Source organism: Girardinichthys multiradiatus, chromosome 24 (genome assembly GCF_021462225.1).
Source record: "Girardinichthys multiradiatus isolate DD_20200921_A chromosome 24, DD_fGirMul_XY1, whole genome shotgun sequence".
Classification (NCBI taxonomy): Eukaryota; Metazoa; Chordata; class Actinopteri; order Cyprinodontiformes; family Goodeidae; genus Girardinichthys; species Girardinichthys multiradiatus.
In genome coordinates, this window is record NC_061816.1 from 1,911,674 (window position 1) to 1,932,223 (window position 20,550).

Below are 20,550 nucleotides of genomic sequence, written 5' to 3' on the forward strand. Positions count from 1 at the left end.
GAAGGAGGAGACTGATACCAGGTTATAAAACAGGCAAACAGATTATAAAAATATCTACGCAGAACCTGGAGAGACTAAATTAAACTATTCTGCTCTCCTACAGACTCAAAGTTCACAACAAAATGCATTTAAAGGGTAAAAAAGTGGATTTTGCAGATGTCTCCTTTAACTCTGCTCTTAATGCACCTGAACCTGTTCCTCTAGAAGCTTCCAGAAAACTCTGTTATTAGTTTCTTAATTTATTGGACAAGGTTGACATTAGGGACTGTATTTCTCTTCCCTCCTATGACCCGTCCATCTTGGTCACCTGCCTCGCTGTCTTTGATCACTGGGAGCCTTATTTCCTTTCCTCTCTAGAGACACTGGTTATCAGTATAAAACCATCTGGCTCCCCCTGTGATGTTCTTCCTCCACGTCGTCTTAAGGAGTTTTCTTCTTCTTTTGGCCTCTTTATCCTTAAAGTTATTATCAGTAGTTTGACCTCCAGCGTGGAGCAGAACAATTTTAAACATATTATTGTGAAATCTGGCCTCAATCATTTTGCTTTGTTAATCTTTAGGCCGATCTCCAAGTTACCTTTTCTGTCCAAAATTTTGGAACAACAGTTTACAACCAGCTGAAGCCTTACTGGATAAATATATGATTATGGAAGTGTTCCAGTCTGGGTTTAAAACTTACCACTGAATCGGCTCTTTCAGAGATTTTTGATGATGTATTCTTAGCAACGGATTCTGGGAACTGCTTTTAGATTTACCAGCTGCTTTTGATCCAGTGGATCATAACGTTCTCATCTCCAGACTGGAGCAGTGGGTGGGCATCACTGGCTCAGCTCTTTAATGGTTCAGGTCCTACTTCTCTGATAGGAGTTTCTGGGTCATGGTGGATGATTTTACCTCCCTGGGGGATACCTCAAGGCTCCATTCTTGGAGCCCTGAGGTTGCGTTTTATTTTTGTGCTGATGACTGTCAAGTCTATTTCCCTTTAAAACATAATGTTTCTGTTTAGCCTCTCCTTGATTGTCTTAGTGACATCTGGGCATGGATGGCACTGAATTTTCTTAATTTTTATTAAAAATAACTGGTCATGCTTTTCAAATCCAGTGACTCCAGCAGTATTTCTTCCTTTGGCTCAGCATAAAAATCCAGCATCATTAATTCTGTTTTAGTTGAGTAAAAATGAACCACGGCCTAAAATTTAAAACAGGTTTGAATGTCCCACCCCAGTAGCAGCTTTAATTCTGCTTCGTTGTTACATCAACTACCTCTCAGCAGTAGCCAGAAGGTCCTGGGTCCGACTCCCCCTCCTCATTTATCTTCTGCATGTAGCTTTGATATCTCTGTTGACCAGGTGCGTAGAGAGCTTTAAAAGCTTCACCCTAGGAAATCTCCTGGTCCTGACGGTATCAGCCCAAGGGTTCTGAAGGCTTGTGCGGGTCAGCTGAGTGGAGTGCTGCAGTACCCCTTTGCTATGAGCCTGAAGCAACAAAGAGTTCCAGAGCTATGGAAAACATCATGTCTGGTCCCGGTGCCAAAGAAAGTACATTCTAAAGGACTTCATGGCTATAGACCCATAGCTCTGACCTCCCACATTATGAAGGTCAGAGAGAGGTTGGTTCTGGTGCACCTGAGGACACGGGTGTGTGCAGCCCAGAGTTGGTGCACGTGTTGGGGATAGTATTTATCCTGATATTTAATTCCAGCTCCAGACCTACTACAGGTAGAAGTCACCTTGGGCAAGAGGCGTTTATTCCCAAGGTTCCACATCGATGAATGGATGTACTGGCCTTGTGTGTGTGTTTGTTAGAATGGCATGTTGTGAAATTATGATTATTTGAGTATGAATATTTAGAAAAAAATAGAATTTAACAATCATAATTAAAATATAATTTATCATTCATATCCAAAATCACCCACAGTGTTTAGATATTCAGATTAAACTATGAAAATGTGATTGTTTGCCTGCTTGCATTTAATAATTGGAAGTATTAAGTGAGAAGTTTTAACGTGAGGACATGATGAGTGGCTGAGATCTCGTGAGAGCTGTGCTCAAGTAATAACTCAAGTAAAACAAGCCAATAAATTGAAGCCCAACATAGAAACGTTTAAAATACTAACCACTGTCTCATATTTCCCAATAAAACAAACTGGAAGAGGAAACATTAGACAGCTTGAAGAGCTAGGTAGATGAATGTTTTGACAACATAGTAATGGGCAAAGCACAAAAATCTGCATCCATGACCACACCAGCATCAAGATACCCCCGTTCAGAATGCTGGGCCAGCACCTCCACTATCTCTTCAGAGAAAAGCTACGCGGATGTCCTTGACTCTATCGACAAGAAGTTACCCAGCCTGGATGCTCGTCTTACCCTGGTGGAGGTTCTCCACAAGGAATTTTCAAGCTCTGAGGGAATCTCTGGAGTTCAGCCACAAACAACAAGCTTCGCTCACAGCCAAGAAACAAACGCTGAGGGATAAGGTAAAGAAATGTACCGATGGAATGATGCAGCTGTCTGAAACAAAGAAATGAGGGAGACCATCCTGAATATACAAGCTTGGGGCATGTGGGAATACCTTGTCTTCTCCAGCATCCTGGAACGGGCAGAGGAGGACACTTAATCCATTATCTGGGAATTTCTCCAAAGTCACCTAAAACTCCCAAGTGACGAGTTTAAAAACATCACATTCCATCGTGTTAACTGGCTCGGAGGTAAGAAGCCCGACAACAACCGGCCTCGGCCATTTGTAGTGAAATTCAGGCACTACAAGCAGAAAGAGCAGGTCAGGAGTCGGGGCAGAGAGCAACGGGGAACGAACTTCAGCGTCATTGACTAGATTCCAAAGAAGATCCTCAAATGGAGGAGAGTATTATTCCCAATCAGGAAGAAATATATCACTGAAGTGGCTGTAGATAAACTCTGTTAATGGTCAGTTGTTCAGGGACCTGGTTGGATAAGAGTTTAGGTAACGCAGTTATAATCTAATGTAAAGCACAGCTCAGCATGATGAAAACATGTACCTGTGAGGCAGGAGGAAAGAGATTCAAGAAAATCTGATTAAAATCATAACCAATCAAAAGCATGAAGCTTCTAATAAAAGTATCCAAAGTAATTGAAAATCCTCAAAAATAACAAAACAAGCTCTATATATTATGTACAAAATAATAAACATACAGTATTTTTATCAACAATATAATAACTATTCTTTTTCAGCTTTAAATTAAAGCATTTAAATCACCATATACATTTGTGTTTTAGACTATGGTAATTAACACTAGAACTCCCAAGCCCGTCAATTTGACGGCGAGCATTCTGGATGCGAGGCGGTGATGATGTCATCGCATTATATTGATCAGAATGCTAAAGGTTTTCTTGCACGCTATAAAATGATGGTTTTGACAAGAATTAATAATAGTATTTGATCAAAACCTATTATGTTTTATTGTTATTTAACCTAACCCTTTCACTCCACAGACATAAACTAGCACTAAAAATGCCTTCAGCTCAACCACACTCATGTCCCAGTAGGAATCATCTCCTAAAACTCTGCAGGCCTCAGCCACCCTGCAGCCCTGAACGTGGATGAGCATTTTGGCATCCACCAATCAGAGGATTGCGGTCTGGGCATCTTGGATCTGGCGCTCTGTCAGCGTGTTCTGGCTCTGACGCCTCCCTCTACTTTCTTCCTCCCCTACTACTGTCCACACAGTACCATCTTTTCCTATTTCCTCCTCCTTCCCAGGTGTGCGCTCGTCTTGCAATGAAAACGCTTTAAAGCGCAGAATAGATTGTTGTTCCTGGGCTACTATATCTATGACCTAACTTATTGTTTATTTCTTTGTCCATCAACAGTATCTTGATCTGTAGTTTTTCTCCTGCCAGCTGGATTGCTGGGTTTATAGCTGGGCACTGATCACCTGGCTCCTCTCCCTGTCTCTGAACCTGTGCTGATTGTGGCACTGTTGCTGTAGTTTATATATTATTAGTTTATTAATCTGTAAACTATAGCCTGAAATGATAAAATCGTTACATAGGCTAGTCTTTTACTTCCTTGAAATAATGTGCCACAACCTCCTGCTAACGGGACGACTCGTGTTTTTTTAGCCGGGGGAGGTTCACTCTCTGACCTGCTGTCACTGGAACTGAATGCTGACCAAGAACCGTCAGAATCCCTCTCGACCCCAGAATCGCGATCATCTAATTTTTGAAGCATCTCCAATGCCTCTTGAGCAGAAAACATCCTTCTAGAAGCCATTTGTAGGATGCCAACAATCTCCTTCTCAGACTGCGTTCTAGAGTGGCGGTTGCTAGGCATCGCTCACGCGTATACTCAGCTGTGGTAGTTAGAGGTAGAAATACTTAGATCTTTAAATAGAGACATAGGAATACACAAGACACAGGTTTAGAAAAAGTCAAGATGCCAGGAAGATAAGAGTTTTAATAAACCAGAGTTATGGCATGTCCAACTTTCAAACCCGTCAAATTGACGGCTCTGGGAGTTCTAGTGTTAAACCATGACACCGTGAAACCAATATATTTACAGTCCAGGTTATCACACCATTGTGGCCTCTCTGATTTTACCTACTGTACTGTTCACTGATAATATTTATCAGATTCTTTTCTCTAGTTTTAATCTTTATCATCTTTGTAACATTGTCAAGATAAAGTTGTTCATAATGCATGTAATGTCTTTCAATGATGTCTGCAGATTTTAAAGAAGAGGCTCCTGAAGAACAGAGTCCTGATATGGACCAGCAGGAGCTGGAGCTCCTTCACGTAAAGGAGGACAGTGAAAGAATCTGGGCCAGCCAGGATGGAGAACAACTGAATGTGAAGGAGACTGATGATACCAGGTTTCCCGTAACTGTTGGTCATATGAAGAGTGAAGAGGATGAAAAGAAACCTCTGCTCTCTCAGCTTCATCAACACAAAACAGAAGACAGAGATCTTCCAAGAAGCATCTCAACTGACCAGATAAAAGTAGGAATTAAAGAAGAGGACTGTGGAACATCAGTATCCAGCAGGAACCCAGATCTAAATACTCAGGGAGGCTCTTCCAACTATTCTGAAACTGAAGACAGTGAAGATGATAAAGAAGATGATGATGTGAAGCATCGTGAATCTGAGCTTAAACGTTTATCAGACTCTGAAACTGAAGACAGTGAGGATGATCGGAAGGAGAGCCGGACTCCAGGATCAGGCAGAAACGCTGTCAACAAATCTTTGAGCTGCTCTGAGTGTGGGGGAAAATGTGCTAACAGACGCTCTCTTCAGAGTCACATGACATGTCATCCAAGATTAACGTCTTCAGATTGTTCTGGTAATGAGACATGTTTCAGAGAAAAGAAAAACATAGATTCACTGACAAAATTTCAGACGGGTAGTAAAGATTTTAACTGTGGTGAGTGTGGTAAAAGTTTTAACTTGAAACGAGATCTCAAAAGGCACACAAACATCCACACAGGAGACAAACCTTTCATTTGCGATGCATCTGGAACAAGATTTACCTACAAGTCATGTTTAGGCAAACACATCAGTATTCACACAGGAGACAAACCCTTTAGTTGTGATACATGTGGAAAAAGATTTGCCTTCAAGTCACAATTAAACAGACACATCAGTATTCACACAGGAGACAAATCTTTTAGTTGTGATGCATGTGGAAAAAGATTCTCCTCCAAGTCATATTTAAACACACACATGAGAATCCACAAAGGAGTCAAACCTTTTAGTTGTGATATATGTGGAAAAAGATTTTCCTCCAAGTCACATTTAAACAACCACATGGGAATTCACACAGGAGACAAACCTTTTAGTTGTGATGCATGTGGAAAAAGATTTGCCTACAAGTCACATTTAGAAAGACACATGAGAACCCACACAGGAGACAAATCTTTTAGTTGTGATGCATGTGGAAAGAGATTTTCCTCCAAGTCATATTTAAACATACACATGAGAATTCATACAGGAGACAAACCCTTTAGTTGTGATGCTTGTGGAAAAAGATTTGTCTCCAAGTCACTATTAAACAGACACATGAGAATTCACACAGGAGACAAATCTTTTAGTTGTGATGCTTGTGGAAAAAGATTTTCCTCCAAGTCATATTTAAACATACACATGAGAATCCACAAAGGAGTCAAACCTTTTAGTTGTGATACATGTGGGAAAAGATTTTCCTCCAAGTCACATTTAGACACACACATGAGAACCCACACAGGAGACAAACCTTTTAGTTGTGATGCTTGTGGAAAAAGATTTGCCTACAAGTCACATTTAGACAGACACATGAGAACCCACACAGGAGAAAAACCTTTTAGTTGTGATGCTTGTGGAAAAAGATTTGCCTACAAGTCACATTTAGGCACACACATGAGAATTCACACAGGAGTCAAACCTTTTAATTGTGATACATGTGGAAAAAGATTTATCACCAAGTCACTATTAAACACGCACATGAGAATTCACACTGGAAATAAACCATTTGGTTAAGATCTTTGTATGGACTGTTTTGGTTTCAAGTCACAATAGAACAAATGCAAGAATCCAAACTGGAGAGAAACCTTTTGGTTGTGATGCTTGTGGAAAAAGATTTGCCTGCAAGTCACATTTAGACACACCCATGAGAACCCACACAGGAGACAAACCTGTTAGTTGTGATGCATGTGGAAAAAGATTTATCACCAAGTCACTATTAAACACGCACATGAGAATTCACACTGGAAATAAACCATTTGGTTAAGATCTTTGTGTGGACTGTTTTGGTTTCAAGTCACAATAGAACAAATGCAAGAATCCAAACTGGAGAGAAACCTTTTGGTTGTGATGGTTGTGGAAAAAGATTTGCCTACAAGTCACATTTAGACACACACGAGAACCCACACAGGAGACAAACCTGTTAGTTGTGATGCATGTGGAAAAAGATTTATCACCAAGTCACTATTAAACACGCACATGAGAATTCACACTGGAAATAAACCATTTGGTTAAGATCTTTGTGTGGACTGTTTTGGTTTCAAGTCACAATAGAACAAATGCAAGAATCCAAACTGGAGAGAAACCTTTTGGTTGTGATGGTTGTGGAAAAAGATTTGCCTACAAGTCACATTTAGACACACACGAGAACCCACACAGAAGACAAACCTTTTAGTTGTGATACATGTGGAAAAAGATTTGTCTCCAAGTCATATTTAAACATACACATGAGAATTCACACAGGAGACAAACCTTTTAGTTGCGATGCATGTGAAAAAAGATTTATCACCAAGTCACTATTAAACACGCACATGAGAATTCACACTGGAAATAAACCCTTTGGTTAAGATCTATGTGTGGACTGTTTTGGTTTCAAGTCACAATAGAACAAATGCAAGAATCCAAACTGGAGAGAAACCTTTTGGTTGTGATGAATGTGGTAAAAACTTTACCTTCAAGTCAAATTTAACCAGGATGATAGAATTTACAGAAAAGACAAACCCATTGCTAGTTATGTTTGCCAGGGCCACCATTCAGCCTAGGGTTTTAACAGATTTAAATGAGTGTTTCATTGCACATAGGTTGGTTTTATGGATTACAGATTTTTTAACATGTAGAGTCCAGCATGTTCAACACTCTCTGACAAAACAATTACCAGCACAAGCTCTCCTCATGGATGTGTTTTATCTTCATTGTTATTCACCTTGTACACAAACTCCTGCAAAAGCACTTTCCCTAATAGACATTTAATTAAATATGCTGATGACATGGTCCTTTTAGATGACAAAGGAGAGGAGCATGGACTAGTTCAGGCCTTTTCACTAATTGGTGCAAAAAATCCAAGTTGCTATTGACTTCAGGAAGATTCAGTCATTCTCCCCAACCTTCATCGATGGAGATCAAATTGTGACTAATGCTAGAAGTACCTGGGCATGGTTCTGGACTGCCATCTAAGGTGAGACTCATGGGCCGACAGGGCAACTTAACGCCCTTAGAATGTCCTTGACTTCTGTTCATCAGAACAGTCCACTTAAGAGGCAGTGTCTTGTTGAAGAAAATTAGTTTAGGATAAAACAAACTGAACATTGTTAATTTTATTGTGTTTAGCTTTTGTTTGTGGTGGTATGAGGCTACCTGGTGAAGCTAATCTGAACCGGCCTCTAAGCCTTAAGGCTAGTTTTATTTGTTCTGTGTTTTAAAGTTGAAACAAACGTTATTTCAATGAGATGTTTTAAACAGTGATTGTCCAGTAATGGGAGTTTGCTCCATTTTATCTGTGTTTTTGTTTAATCGCTTTGAACTAACCTGCTAAAAATGTGTTCTAGTACTGCTTAAAACATGCTAAAGGTTGTCTTTGCTAGCGGCTAACAGGCTAATAGCCTTGCTTATAAACATGGTATACAGCTTTGTTTACAACAGAGCTTGTCTCATTTGCTCCGTAATCGTTGGATAACGCACCATCAATGCTTGTATACACATTAATATTTGTATTGTATGGTATTTAAAATAACTTATACAATTATTGAATAAGGTATTTTCTTTGTCTTAGCAGCTGGTGACCTAGATGTGAATCACCACATCTCTCTATCTGTCCATTGGCGGTTCGCCCCCTGGCGTCTTCAAATAAAGTTTCTCACTTCCAGTTTAAGCGGTAATAACTCTGTTCAACCATGTGCTGAAGAATAATTACATACCATTGAAAATCAATTGTCCTAAACCTAAATATCAACACTGAACTATGACATTATTGCATCAATTTTATTGGTCCCCTTTTATCTTTTATTTGTATATTGTTTAATTAGTTTCTGTATTCCTTTATTTTGTTTGGTAGTTTTAGTTGAATAGTGTTAGACTAGTATTTCTTAATTGACATATTTTAACTTAGAGTTTTTTTTGTTGTTGTTAAATTCTTACATTTTGAAGAGAAGGTGCGGTGAATTGATTCCATATGTTGCAGAGTTTGCTGTTCAGTAATGCCAGTGCTCGAATCACTCTTTCATCTATTGTTCTAATATTGCCACCATATTCAGCTGGTATTCACAAGACAATACTTGAAAGGCTGGTTATTTAATTAAATATAAAATAACATCAGCATATTATTGCACAACAACATTTGTTAACCATTCAGTTATATCAAAACATTCTGTTAGCTTTAGCTGTAATAAATTTCATATCATCCGTGTCTGTTTACAGCAATCTGTGATGAAACATGGAGTAAATCCTTCATTCAATGTAATATTTGACCCATTTACTCCATTTAATTTATGTTGCTGGTCCGTGTTGGATGTCTTTCAGACTTGTTTTATGATTATCTGTGAATATCCCAAGCTTTCCTCAGTAAAGATTATAATACAGTTTTAAAGTGAAAGTTTATTGTTCAAAACGAGGGTTTTAATCCAACCAGAAGCTGTCTTTTCCCTTCTTTTGCCTCAGAAGCAACAAAACACCGAACTCCACTTTGACAAACTTCTTTAAAACTGTTAAAGTTCAGAATCAGAATCAGAAAAGCTTTATTGCCAAGTACGTTTTTAGACATACAAGGAATTTGTTTTGGCATAGTCGGTGCAATACAATACAAATTAAACAGTATAAACATATCTATAATATAATATAAATATATGTGCACAGTTTTAAGTGAGTGAGAGTAAAAGTAGAGCAGTATAAGATGCAAGAGCAATACAACAGTGCAGGTGATCATTGTGCAAGTAAAGCAGGAGTCCAAGCTGAGCGTTAATGTAACTCATAGAGTTACAGGTTACAGGTGTCCTGTCAGCAAAAACACGGGAGGGTGTGGGGGAAAGGGAGAGTGTCAGGGTGGTTTCCGGGCTTTGTTAACAAGGCTGGTGGCAGATGGGAAAAAACTGTTCTTGTGGCGTGAGGTTTTGGTCCGGAAGGACCGCAGCCTCCTGCCAGAGGGGAGAGTCTCAAAGAGTCTGTGACCGGGGTGGGAGGGATCAGCCAGAATCTTCCCTGCCCGCTTCAGGGTCCTGGAGGTGTACAGTTCCTGGAGCGACAGTAGACTGCAGCCAATCACCTTCTCAGCAGACCGAATGACACGCTGCAGCCTGCCCTTATCCTTGGCTGTAGCAGCGGCGTACCAGATGGTGATGGAGGAGGTGAGGATGGACTCAATGATGGCTGTGTAGAAGTGCACCGTCATAGTTTTTGGCAGGTTGAATTTCTTCAGCTGCCGCAGGAAGAACATCCTCTGCTGGGCTTTCTTGATGAGGGAGCTGATGTTTGGCTCCCACTTGAGATCCTGGGAGATGATGGTTCCCAGGAAGCGGAAAGATTCCACAGTGTCAATTGTGGAGTCACAGAGGGTGATGGGGGCAGGTGGGGCTGGGTTCTGCCTGAAGTCCACAACCATCTCCATTGTCTTTAGAGCGTCGAGCTCAAGGTTGTTCTGGCTGCACCAGTCCAACAGATGGTCCACCTCCCATCTATACGCGGACTCGTCACCATCAGAGATGAGTCCGATCAGGGTGGTGTCGTCCGCAAACTTCAGAAGCTTGACAGACTGGTGACTGGAGGTGCAGCTGTTGGTGTACAGGGAGAAGAGCAGAGGAGAGAGAACACAGCCTTGGGGGGAACCGGTGCTGATGGTCAGGGAGTCAGAGACGTGCTTCCCCAGCCTCACGCACTGCTTCCTGTCAGACAGGAAGTCAGTTATCCACCTACAGGTGGAGTCGGGCACACTCAGCTGGGAGAGCTTCTCCTGTAGCAGAACTGGGACGATGGTGTTGAAGGCAGAGCTGAAATCCACAAACAGGATCCTGGCATAGGTTCCTGTGAAGTCCAGGTGCCGGAGGATGAAGTGAAGGGCTAGGTTGACTGCATCATCTACAGACCTGTTGGCTCTGTAGGCAAACTGCATGGGGTCCAGGAGGGGGTCGGTGATGTCTTTTAGGTGTGAGAGCACAAGGCACTCAAAGGACTTCATCACCACAGAGGTCAGGGCGACGGGTCTGAAGTCATTAAGCCCTGTGGTCCTTGGCTTCTTGGGAACAGGGACGATGGTGGAGGACTTGAAGCAGGCTGGCACATGATATGTCTCCAGTGAGGTGTTAAAAATGTTTGTGAAGACTGGAGACAGCTGATCAGCGCAGTGCTTCAGGCTGGCTGGGGAGACAAAATCCGGACCAGTAGCTTTCCGGGGGTTCTGTCTCCTGAAGAGTTTGTTGACGTCCCTCTCCTGGATGGAAAGAGCCGTCCTCGGCGTGGGTAGGGGGCTGGTGGGTGGGAACTTCAGGGTGGGGGTTGGAGGTGCCAAGGCCCCTCTTGAGGTTGGGGAGGTGGGGGTGGTGGATTGTGGCTGCAGCTGTTGGGGGGCGTCGTGGGGGATGGTTGCAGGACTGTCCCTTTGTCTTTCAAAGCGGCAGTAGAACTCGTTCAGGTCGTTGGCGAGGCGTCGGTCGTTGATGGAGTGGTGGGCTTTTGGCTTGTAGTTGGTGATTTGCTTGAGCCCTTTCCAGACCGACGCAGAGTCGTTGGCTGAGAACTGGGTTTGGAGCTTCTCAGAGTACAGTCGTTTGGCCTCTTTCACTGCCTTGCCAAACTTGTACTTTGCCTCTCTGTATATGTCTTTGTCCCCACTGCTGAAGGCCTCTTCCTTATCCAGTCTTAACCTTCTGAGTTTAGCTGTGAACCAGGGTTTGTCGTTGTTGTAATTCACCCTGGTGCATGATGGTACACAGCTGTCCTCACAGAAGCTGATGTAGGAAGTCACAGCCTCTGTGTACTCGTCCAGACTGTTGGTAGTAGTCCTGAACACATTCCAGTCTGTACAGCCTAAACACGCCTGGAGATTCTCCACAGCCTCACTGCTCCACTTCCTTGTCGTCCTCACAACAGGTTTGCAGAGCTTTAGTTTCTGCCTGTATGCAGGAATCAGGTGGACCATGATATGGTCGGATTGGCCCAGTGCAGCACGTGGGACGGCGTGATAAGCGTCTCTGATGGTGGTGTAACAGTGATCCAGAATGTTGTCCTCTCTGGTCGGACATTTTATAAACTGTCTATATTTGGGGAGTTCGTGGGTGAGATTACCTTTGTTAAAGTCACCAGCGACGATAACTAAGGAGTCCGGGTTGGTCCACTCCACACTCAGTATCTGGTCGGCGAGCATGCGCTGTGCGACCTGCACGTTAGCTTGCGGTGGGATGTAAACACCGACCAGGATGAACGAAGCGAACTCACGGGGGGAGTAGAAAGGCTTACAGTTTATAATGAAGGATTCCAGGTCTGGAGAACAGTGCTGCTGAATCACTGTCATGTCGTTGCACCAACCACTGTTGAGGTAAAAACAGATTCCTCCACCTTTCGCTTTGCCGGAGAGTTCCGTGTCTCTGTCCGCTCTGTAGAGCTGGAATCCTGCCAGCTGCAGCGCAGAGTCCGGTATTAATCCACACAGCCACGTCTCCGTGAAGCACAAAACTGCCGATGAATAAAAGTCCCTGTTTTTCCCCAACAGCAGTTGTAGTTCCTCAATTTTGTTGGGAAGTGAGCGCACGTTAGAGAGAAATATTCCAGGTAACGGTGTTCGTAGTCCACGCTGGCGAAGACGTACCAGCACCCCAGCCCGTTTCCCTCTCTTCCGGCGTTTCACCGCGTGAACAAAGGTGAGCGCACTTTTGACCAGAATGTCCAAAAATTCCAGAGCAGTAGTCAGAAAAGTGGGAAATAACTCCTCTGGTGTAGTAGTCCTGATGTTCATGAGTTCTTCTCTGGTGAGAGAGCTCCGGGTACCATCACAGAAGACCGTTTTAAAGCAAAAAACAAAACAAAACAATGCAAAGTCACAAATGGCAGATGTGGCACGATTATTGGTTATAGTTTATAGAGCTCTCTTTACCCTACCTGCTTCATTAATGACAAAGCTCTGCCATGAAGTCGTACCTTTTCATTAATAATAAGTAAAGACTGTTGGTTAGTAGCTGAAAAAAATCACTGTACCTTATTTTTCAGTTTTTAACTTTTTGTCCTATTTTTTACTTTAATTATGGTTGTTTTATATTTTCTTAGCAAATTAGTCTTCCTTTAAAAGAAATTGTTTTAATGTTTCCTGACTCCTTTATTAATTAGTCTTGCTGCAGTATCTTTGTGTTTATGTCTTGGTTTTAAAAGGAGCTATAAAAGCAAGGTTGAATTGAATTAAGCGGAAGATAAATAAATTGTATATGAATGAATGTTTTAAGGAACTTTGACTTTTCTGGGCTGCGGTTGGGTGGATGGGGTGGTGCAGCATGTCTTGTGCCTGCTCCACTTGTGAAAATAAATCTGTTGGGCTTCTTCTTGGCACCTACGCAACAATTAATATCACAGTAAAGTGGCGTTTAGACTTCCAAATGTCTGTTTAATTCCATATTGATTCTATTAAGTAGATATTCAGCTCCTTTTTTCAATGATTCACTTTAAGCAGATAATATACAAGCAAATAAGATATGTCCACCTTGTTATTTTCCCCCTTCTTACCATATGTGTTGAATAATGGAAAAAGTTTTTTTTTTTAAATAATGATGAAATAACTGCAAAAAATTATTCCCTCTTTAAAATATCCAATAGTTCCACCTTCTTTTCTATATACAATCTGACTTTGAATATATTTAATCTTCCAACTAAAAGTATTTGACAGCAGTTTTCTCGTAAATAAATCACAGGATTTTTTAACCTATGAAAATAGTTGGTTTCATAAAACCTGGAGAGGACAGAGTGGACAATGAAGTGACTGGGTGAACACTGGCCTGGTAGAGAACCATTGATACTTAACCAGTATCTGACTAAAAAAGTGAGTAGTTTTTTTTTTTTTTTTTCAAACATATTGATTAGAAAAACTTATTTGATCAGTTAATAAATAACAAAATCAAAGTCTTGATGCGGTTGGCTAGGCTCCCTTACATAGATAACTGTTGGCCAACAGACTGTCTTGTATTCCAGTGAGGATCAGGTTGGATCATTATTGAAACTGATCTCTTCATGATTGAATTATCTTCATATGAATCTAGTTTTTTCTGATTTCTTGTCTAATTGGAAATGAATTTGACAGGTTTGTGTGGAAAGTTATTTGAGATAAGACTAGTTGTGAATTGGTGCTGTATAAATAAACTGAACTGAACATGCAACACTCTAAAACAATGTTTAGGTATGAGTGTGTTTGAGTCTGTATGGTTGTTTGTCTACCAGGTGCTTCTCCATGCCTACAAGGTCCATCAACGCACACCTGCAGACCCCATCGTTGTGTTGTCTTCTATGTTGGTGAAGAGTGTACTTTTTTCATCATGTAAAGCACTTTGAATTGTCTTGTTGCTCAAATTTGCCATACAAATAAACTTGACTTGTCTTGCATTGACCCTCACCTTGTTCTCCCCTGACCAGCCCTTTATTATTAATCAGTAAACTAACCAGCATCTGACCGCAGCTCATGCAACTGTTGATGCTGCTGCAGCATTAGGTTAATTTTCCTATTGAGGAGCAGTTTTCCCGTCCACTTTGAACATGACATCCTCTAGTGCCACTGTCCATGGTGCTGCAGTATCAGTTTTACTTGCTTTATAATCAGCAGCTTCCAGTCTACAAAGAACCTGACCTCCGCCTGTTCTGATCTTCATAGTTCTGCAGCATCAGTTTGATTTCTTTAGGAATGACCATTTTCTCAGTCCACTCTGACCTCTTTGTGTAACAGTATCCATGGTACAACATGATCCCTTTTACTCGTACTCGTACTCATACTAGTCGTCTTCCGCTTATCCGGGACTAGGTCACGGGGGCAGCAGACTCAGCAGAGACGCCCAGACGTCCCTCTCCCCGACACCTCCTCCAGCTCCTCCGGGTGGAGCCCAAGGCGTTCCCAGACCAGCTGAGAGACATAGTCCCTCCAGCGTGCCCTGGGCCTCCTCCCGGTGGGACATGCCTGGAACACCTCCCGAGGAAGGTGGCCAGGAGGCATGCTGTATAGATGCCCGAGCCGCCGCTTGTATCCGGGATCTTGTTCTTGGCCATAGGTGAGGGTAGGAACGTAGACCGACCGGTAAATTGAGAGCTTTGCTTTTCGGCTCAGCTCTCTCTTCACCACAACGGACCGGCACAGTGCCCCTATTACTGTGGCAGCCGCACCGATCCGTCTGTCGATCTCCTGCTCCATTCTTCCCTCACTCGTGAACAAGACCCCGAGATACTTAAACTCCTGCACTTGAGGCAGGAACTCCCCTCCAACCTGAAGAGGACAAGCCACCCTTTTCCGGTTGAGTACCATGGCCTCGGACTTGGAGGAGCTGATCAACCATGACAGCCCTACAACATCCAAAGACTTGAGGTACTCAGGGCGGATCTCATCCAACCCCGAAGCCTTGCCACTGCGGAGCTTTTTAACCACCTCGGTGACTTCAGCCTGGGTGATGAAAGAGTCCAACCCCGAGTCCCCAGCCTCTGTTTCCACCATGGAATGCATGATGGCAAGATTGAGGAGATCCTCGAAGTACTCCTTCCACTGCCCGATAATGTCCTCAGTCGAGGTCAGCAGTCTCCCACCCCCACTGTAAACAGTGTTGGCGAAGCACTGCTTCCCCCTCCTGAGGCGCCGGTCGGTTTGCCAGAATCGCTTCGAGGCCAACCGGTAGTCCTTCTCCTTGGCCTCACCGAACTCCTCCCAGGCCCGAGTTTTTGCCTCTGCCACAGCCCGGGCCGCAGCACGCTTGGCCTCACGGTACCCGTCAGCTGCCTCAGTAGTCCCACAAGCCAACCACAGCCGATAGGACTCCTTCAGCTTGACAGCGTCCAATACTGCCGGTGTCCACCACCGGGTTCTTGGATTGCCGCCACGACAGGCACCGCAGACCTTACGGCCGCAGCTACGGGAAGCAGCATCGACAATAGATGAGGAGAACATGGTCCACTCGGACTCTATGTCTCCAACATCCCCCGGGATCTGGTCGAAGCTCTCCCGGAGGTGGGAGTGGAATACATCCCTGGCCGAGGGCTCCGCCAGGTGTTCCCAGCAGACCCTCACTATGCGCTCGGGCCTACCAAGTCTGTCCGGCTTTCTCCTCCTCCAGCGGATCCAACTCACCACCAGGTGGTGATCAGTGGACAGCTCAGCCCATCTCTTCACCCGAGTGTCCAAAACATGCGGCCGAAGGTCTGATGATATGACAACAAAGTCGAAAGTAGCCAAGAAGGCAGGGTACTCTGCACTACCACTCGGCCCGTAGGCTGAAATGATAGTCAGAGACCTCTCCCCAACCCGAAGGCGCAGGGATACGACCCTCTCATCCACTGGGGTAAACCCCAACACGAGACGGCTGAGCTGGGGGGCAACAAGCAAACCCACACCAGCCCGCCGCCTCTCCCCGTGGGCCACTCCAGAGTAGAAGAGAGTCCAACCCCTCTCAAGGAGATGGGTTCCAGAGCCCACGCTGTGCGTGGAGGCGAGCCCGACTATTTCTAGTCGATATGTCTCGACCTCCCACACAAGCTCAGGCTCCTTCCCCCCCCAGCGAGGTGACATTCTACGTCTCTAGAGCCAGCCTAATCATCCGGGTATCGGGCCGCTGAGGTCTCCACCTTTGTCCGCCACCCAATCCTCTTTGCACCGGTCCCTCACGGTTCCCCCTGCAGGTGGTGGGCCCAGTGGGGGATGGCCTCGCATCTCCCGTTCGGGCTTGGCCCGGCCGGGTCCCGTGAGGAGCAACCCGGCCACCAGGCGCTCTCCAATGAGTCCCGACCCCAGGCCTGGCTCCAGGGTGGGACCCCGGCTCCGCCGTACCGGGCGACGTCACGTGCCTCGATATTTTGGTCCTCATGAGGGATTCTTGAACCACTCTTTGTCTGACCCATCACCTAGAGCCAGTTTGCCATGGGAGACCCTACCAGGGGCATTTAGGCCCCAGACAACATAGCCTCTAGGATCATTTGAGCACTCAAACCCCTCCACCACGTTAAGGTGGCGGTTCAAGGAGGGGGGAAAATTAAAGAGTTGATCCAAAATATTAATAATAATAACAACTACCTTTCCCAAATACAAAAATGGGAATTACCTTTATTAAAAGACTAGAATTGGATAAAAGGGAGAAGGAAAACAGTTTGGTTAAAACATTGATGGATTATTCCTCTCAACTGAATTGATCAGAAGACGACAAGATAGAAATCTCTGATCTACAGACTCAATTAGACCAGATTTACCTTAATGAAGCCCAAGGAGCATTTGTCAGATCAAGGGCCGAGTGGACAAAAGACAGGAAAAAAGTCCTCCTTTGTTATCCGGCTGGAAAAACAAAGACGAGAGAAAAATGTAATTTCTTGTACTTTGATTAATGGGGAGGAATGTACTAACACAAAAACAATATTGTCATGGTATGACATCCTTGGACTTGGTTTGTGTTTTTGTGTTAACTGTGCTTAGGTTTATGTTTTCCTTTATTGTTAATTAGTTCCACCTGTCCCTTATACCTCCATGTCTCCTTGCCACACCTGTTCTTAGTTCTTGTGATTACCTGCCTTTCTTTTCTCCCTGTATATTAGTTGGTCTGTGTTCTTTGTTCCCCGCTGGTTCCTCCGTCACTATTCCTTGTTCACTACCCTTGTTTATGCTCAGTTTTGCTACGTTACAGAACTGTGAACACATGTAAGTTTTTGGCTCGACTCATCTTTGTACATGCTGGATTATGTTATGTTTTGGAGATCTTTAATTAAAGAAATGTCTTCCTCTCATCATGCGCCTGCCAAGCTCTTATCTGGACTTTGGTCCGATCCAAACCAAGAATGTGATATTAGGAACCAGCCATAAACAGGACCAAGCAGACAGAGCTAAAGAACTTAAGATGTGGATAAAGCAGCAAGAGGAGACGCTACAAGCTATGTATGGAGAGGGGGTTGAGATTTTACCCTCGCCTTTGTTGCTGGAGGAGATGGAGTGTTTCGGTGTATCTGACCGGGTCCTCATGGATGTATTACCGGATCGGAATCATACCTCTCTAGCTTGTTCCTCCTCCAGGCGACGTCGCCCTCGCCGCAAGCGCTCCACCCCAGCTGCAGCAGCTCCAGCCGAGCTCAACCTGCTCACAGCTGCTTCGCCGGAGCCATCCTCGTCTGCAGCAGCCCCTGCTGCGGCCAAATTCCCCGCTGGTTTCGGCTCCCGCCCTGGACGACGTCATCGCCGCGGAACAGTCGCCACTGGGGAGGTTCGGATGGGCGCCTCCAACCCTTCTACGGAGGGTCCATCCGCCATGGCCTCCTCACGGCTATCTTCCCCGGAGTTGGTGGGGGGTCGTCCAGCGCCCTCTGCAGTTCTCCAGTCGCCGGTGCAGCCTCCAGCCCTGAATTGGGTTCAAGCCAGGCTGGAGAGAATGAAAGAGGATTTCATGAAGGGACGTTGCTGTGATTTTGTGCTTCATCTCATGGATCATCCTGAAGATTTGGAGTTGTTGCACTCATTACTACAAACTGAGTTTCTTTCTGAGGAATGGTTAGACGCTCCAGCTCCTGTCTCCGCTGGAGGTCCCTTCGGCCCTCTTCTCGTGGCCGTTAAGGCAGCCAAGCTACAAGAGCCACAGCATGCAGCCAAGCCGCTGGACTCACCTCTCATCCTAGTTCCTGAGTTTCCTGAGGGGTCTGAGGACGGACCGCCTCTCATCCTAGTTCCTGAGTTTCCTGAGGGGTCTGAGGACGGACCGCCTCTCATCCTAGTTCCTGAGTTTCCTGAGGGGTCTGAGGACGGACCGCCTCTCATCCTAGTTCCTGAGTTTCCTGAGGGGTCTGAGGATGGACCGCCTCAGATCTTGGCTCTAGGACCCACTGACTGTGCTCCTGGACAGTCTGACACCACAACTGACTCAGGGCCAGACACACCAGAGCCTGACTCTTTGCCTGACACACCACAGCCTGATTCTTTGCCTGACACACCACAGCCTGACTCTTTGCCTGACACACCACAGCCCGACTATGTGATGACTGACTTTTTGACTGACCGTACGCCTGACAATGCACCTGACGACTCTAAGCCTGGGTCCAAGCCGGACGCCAGGTTCAAGTCTCTGAGGATCTCGCCACGTCGTAGACTGCATGACTCCTCGCTTCGTGGGTTTGCCTGGCATCTCTGCTGCCGGCCGCCAGGCAGCCTGCATCCTCGCCGCAGACCTCCGAGGCGTCTGCATCCTCACCGCAGACCTCCGAAGACCTTGCTTCTTGGGTTCCTCTGGCCACGTTGCCGAATTCCTGACCACCTGCATCTTCACCGTCAACCTCCTAGTCACCTACCCCTTTGCTGCAGGCCTCCTGACCTTCAGCTTCTTCGTCGCTGGCTTTTCCGCCGCTGGCCTCCGGATCATTGGCCTCTTCGCTGGCTATGTTGCTGCAGGCCTCCAGAACACCGGCTTCTTCGCCGCTGGCTTCGACGCTGCCAGCTTCCTGATCGTCGGCCTCTTCGCTGGCTACTTCGCCGCAGAACTCTGTGGTGCAAGTCCGGTCGCCCGCCGGAACTCTGTGTCTGCTGGGGACGACCTCCTGGTCGCCCGCCGGAACAATGTGCCTGCTGGGGACGACCTCCTGGTCGCCCGCCGGAACTCTGTGCCTGCTGGGGACGACTTCCTGGTCACCCGCCGGAACTCTGTGCCTGCTGGGGATGACTTCCTGGTCGCCTGCCTGAACAGTTTTTTTGTTTCTGGCCCTCCTTCCGAGGCCCCCCTCCACCCACCCTGGTTGGAGTATTTTTGTTTTGGACTTTGTGTTTTCCAGTGGTCGTCTGGGATCCGACCTTAAGGGGGGGGTTATGTCATGGTATGACATCCTTGGACTTGGTTTGTGTTTTTGTGTTAACTGTGCTTAGGTTTATGTTTTCCTTTATTGTTAATTAGTTCCACCTGTCCCTTATGCCTCCATGTCTCCTTGCCACATCTGTTCTTAGTTCCTGTGATTACCTGCCTTTCTTTTCTCCCTCTATATTAGTTGGTCTGTGTTCTTTGTTCCCCGCCGGTTCCTCCGTCACTATTCCTCGTTCACTACCCTTGTTTATGCTCAGTTTTGCTACGTTACAGAACTATGAACACATGTAAGTTTTTGGCTCGACTCATGTTTGTACATGCTGGATTATGTTACGTTTTGGAGATCTTTAATTAAAGAGAAGCCTTTCTCTCATCATGCGACTGCCAAGCTCTTATCTGCACTTTGGTCCGATCCAAACCAAGAACGTGATAAATATCTAAAGAAATCTATAATTTCTAGAGTAACATTTATTCCCCTTCTTATAGTGAACAGCGTTCAACATGTTTGTTTCAGATAGAAGACGAGATCCCAGAAACTGATGAAGATTCAAAAACCTCTGAAGAAAGTTTCAAATGAGCAGAATTAGATGTTCTTCTCAAAATAGCATCTGATGGTTCTGATGGTTCTCCTGGTCCAGACGGGTTCACTGCTAGTTCCTACAAGCAGGTTAGGGAAGAAATAAATGGTTTAATATTTGATGCAGTTAAAGAAAGTTTTAGTAAAAAGGAACTGATGACAACAATGAAACAAGACAAAATAAATGAATTCCTAAAGTGGAAAAAGATGAAAGAATATGAAATAATTTTACGCCTGTTTCTCTTCTCA

At 44.8% G+C, this 20,550-nt stretch overlaps 3 protein-coding genes across 7 annotated transcripts in view; 2 read left to right on the forward strand and 1 right to left on the reverse strand.

The window, feature by feature from the left end:
• LOC124861391 (NACHT, LRR and PYD domains-containing protein 3-like) overlaps positions 1-20,550 on the forward strand; it is a 923,911-nt gene that overhangs the window by 534,881 nt on the left and 368,480 nt on the right. The gene's annotated exons all lie outside the window — the stretch shown is intronic.
• The window catches only part of LOC124861426 (gastrula zinc finger protein XlCGF57.1-like), a 1,067,819-nt gene that overhangs the window by 143,070 nt on the left and 904,199 nt on the right, over positions 1-20,550 (reverse strand). The window lies entirely within an intron of this gene.
• LOC124861475 overlaps positions 1-20,550 on the forward strand; it is a 337,361-nt gene that overhangs the window by 119,651 nt on the left and 197,160 nt on the right. The window lies entirely within an intron of this gene.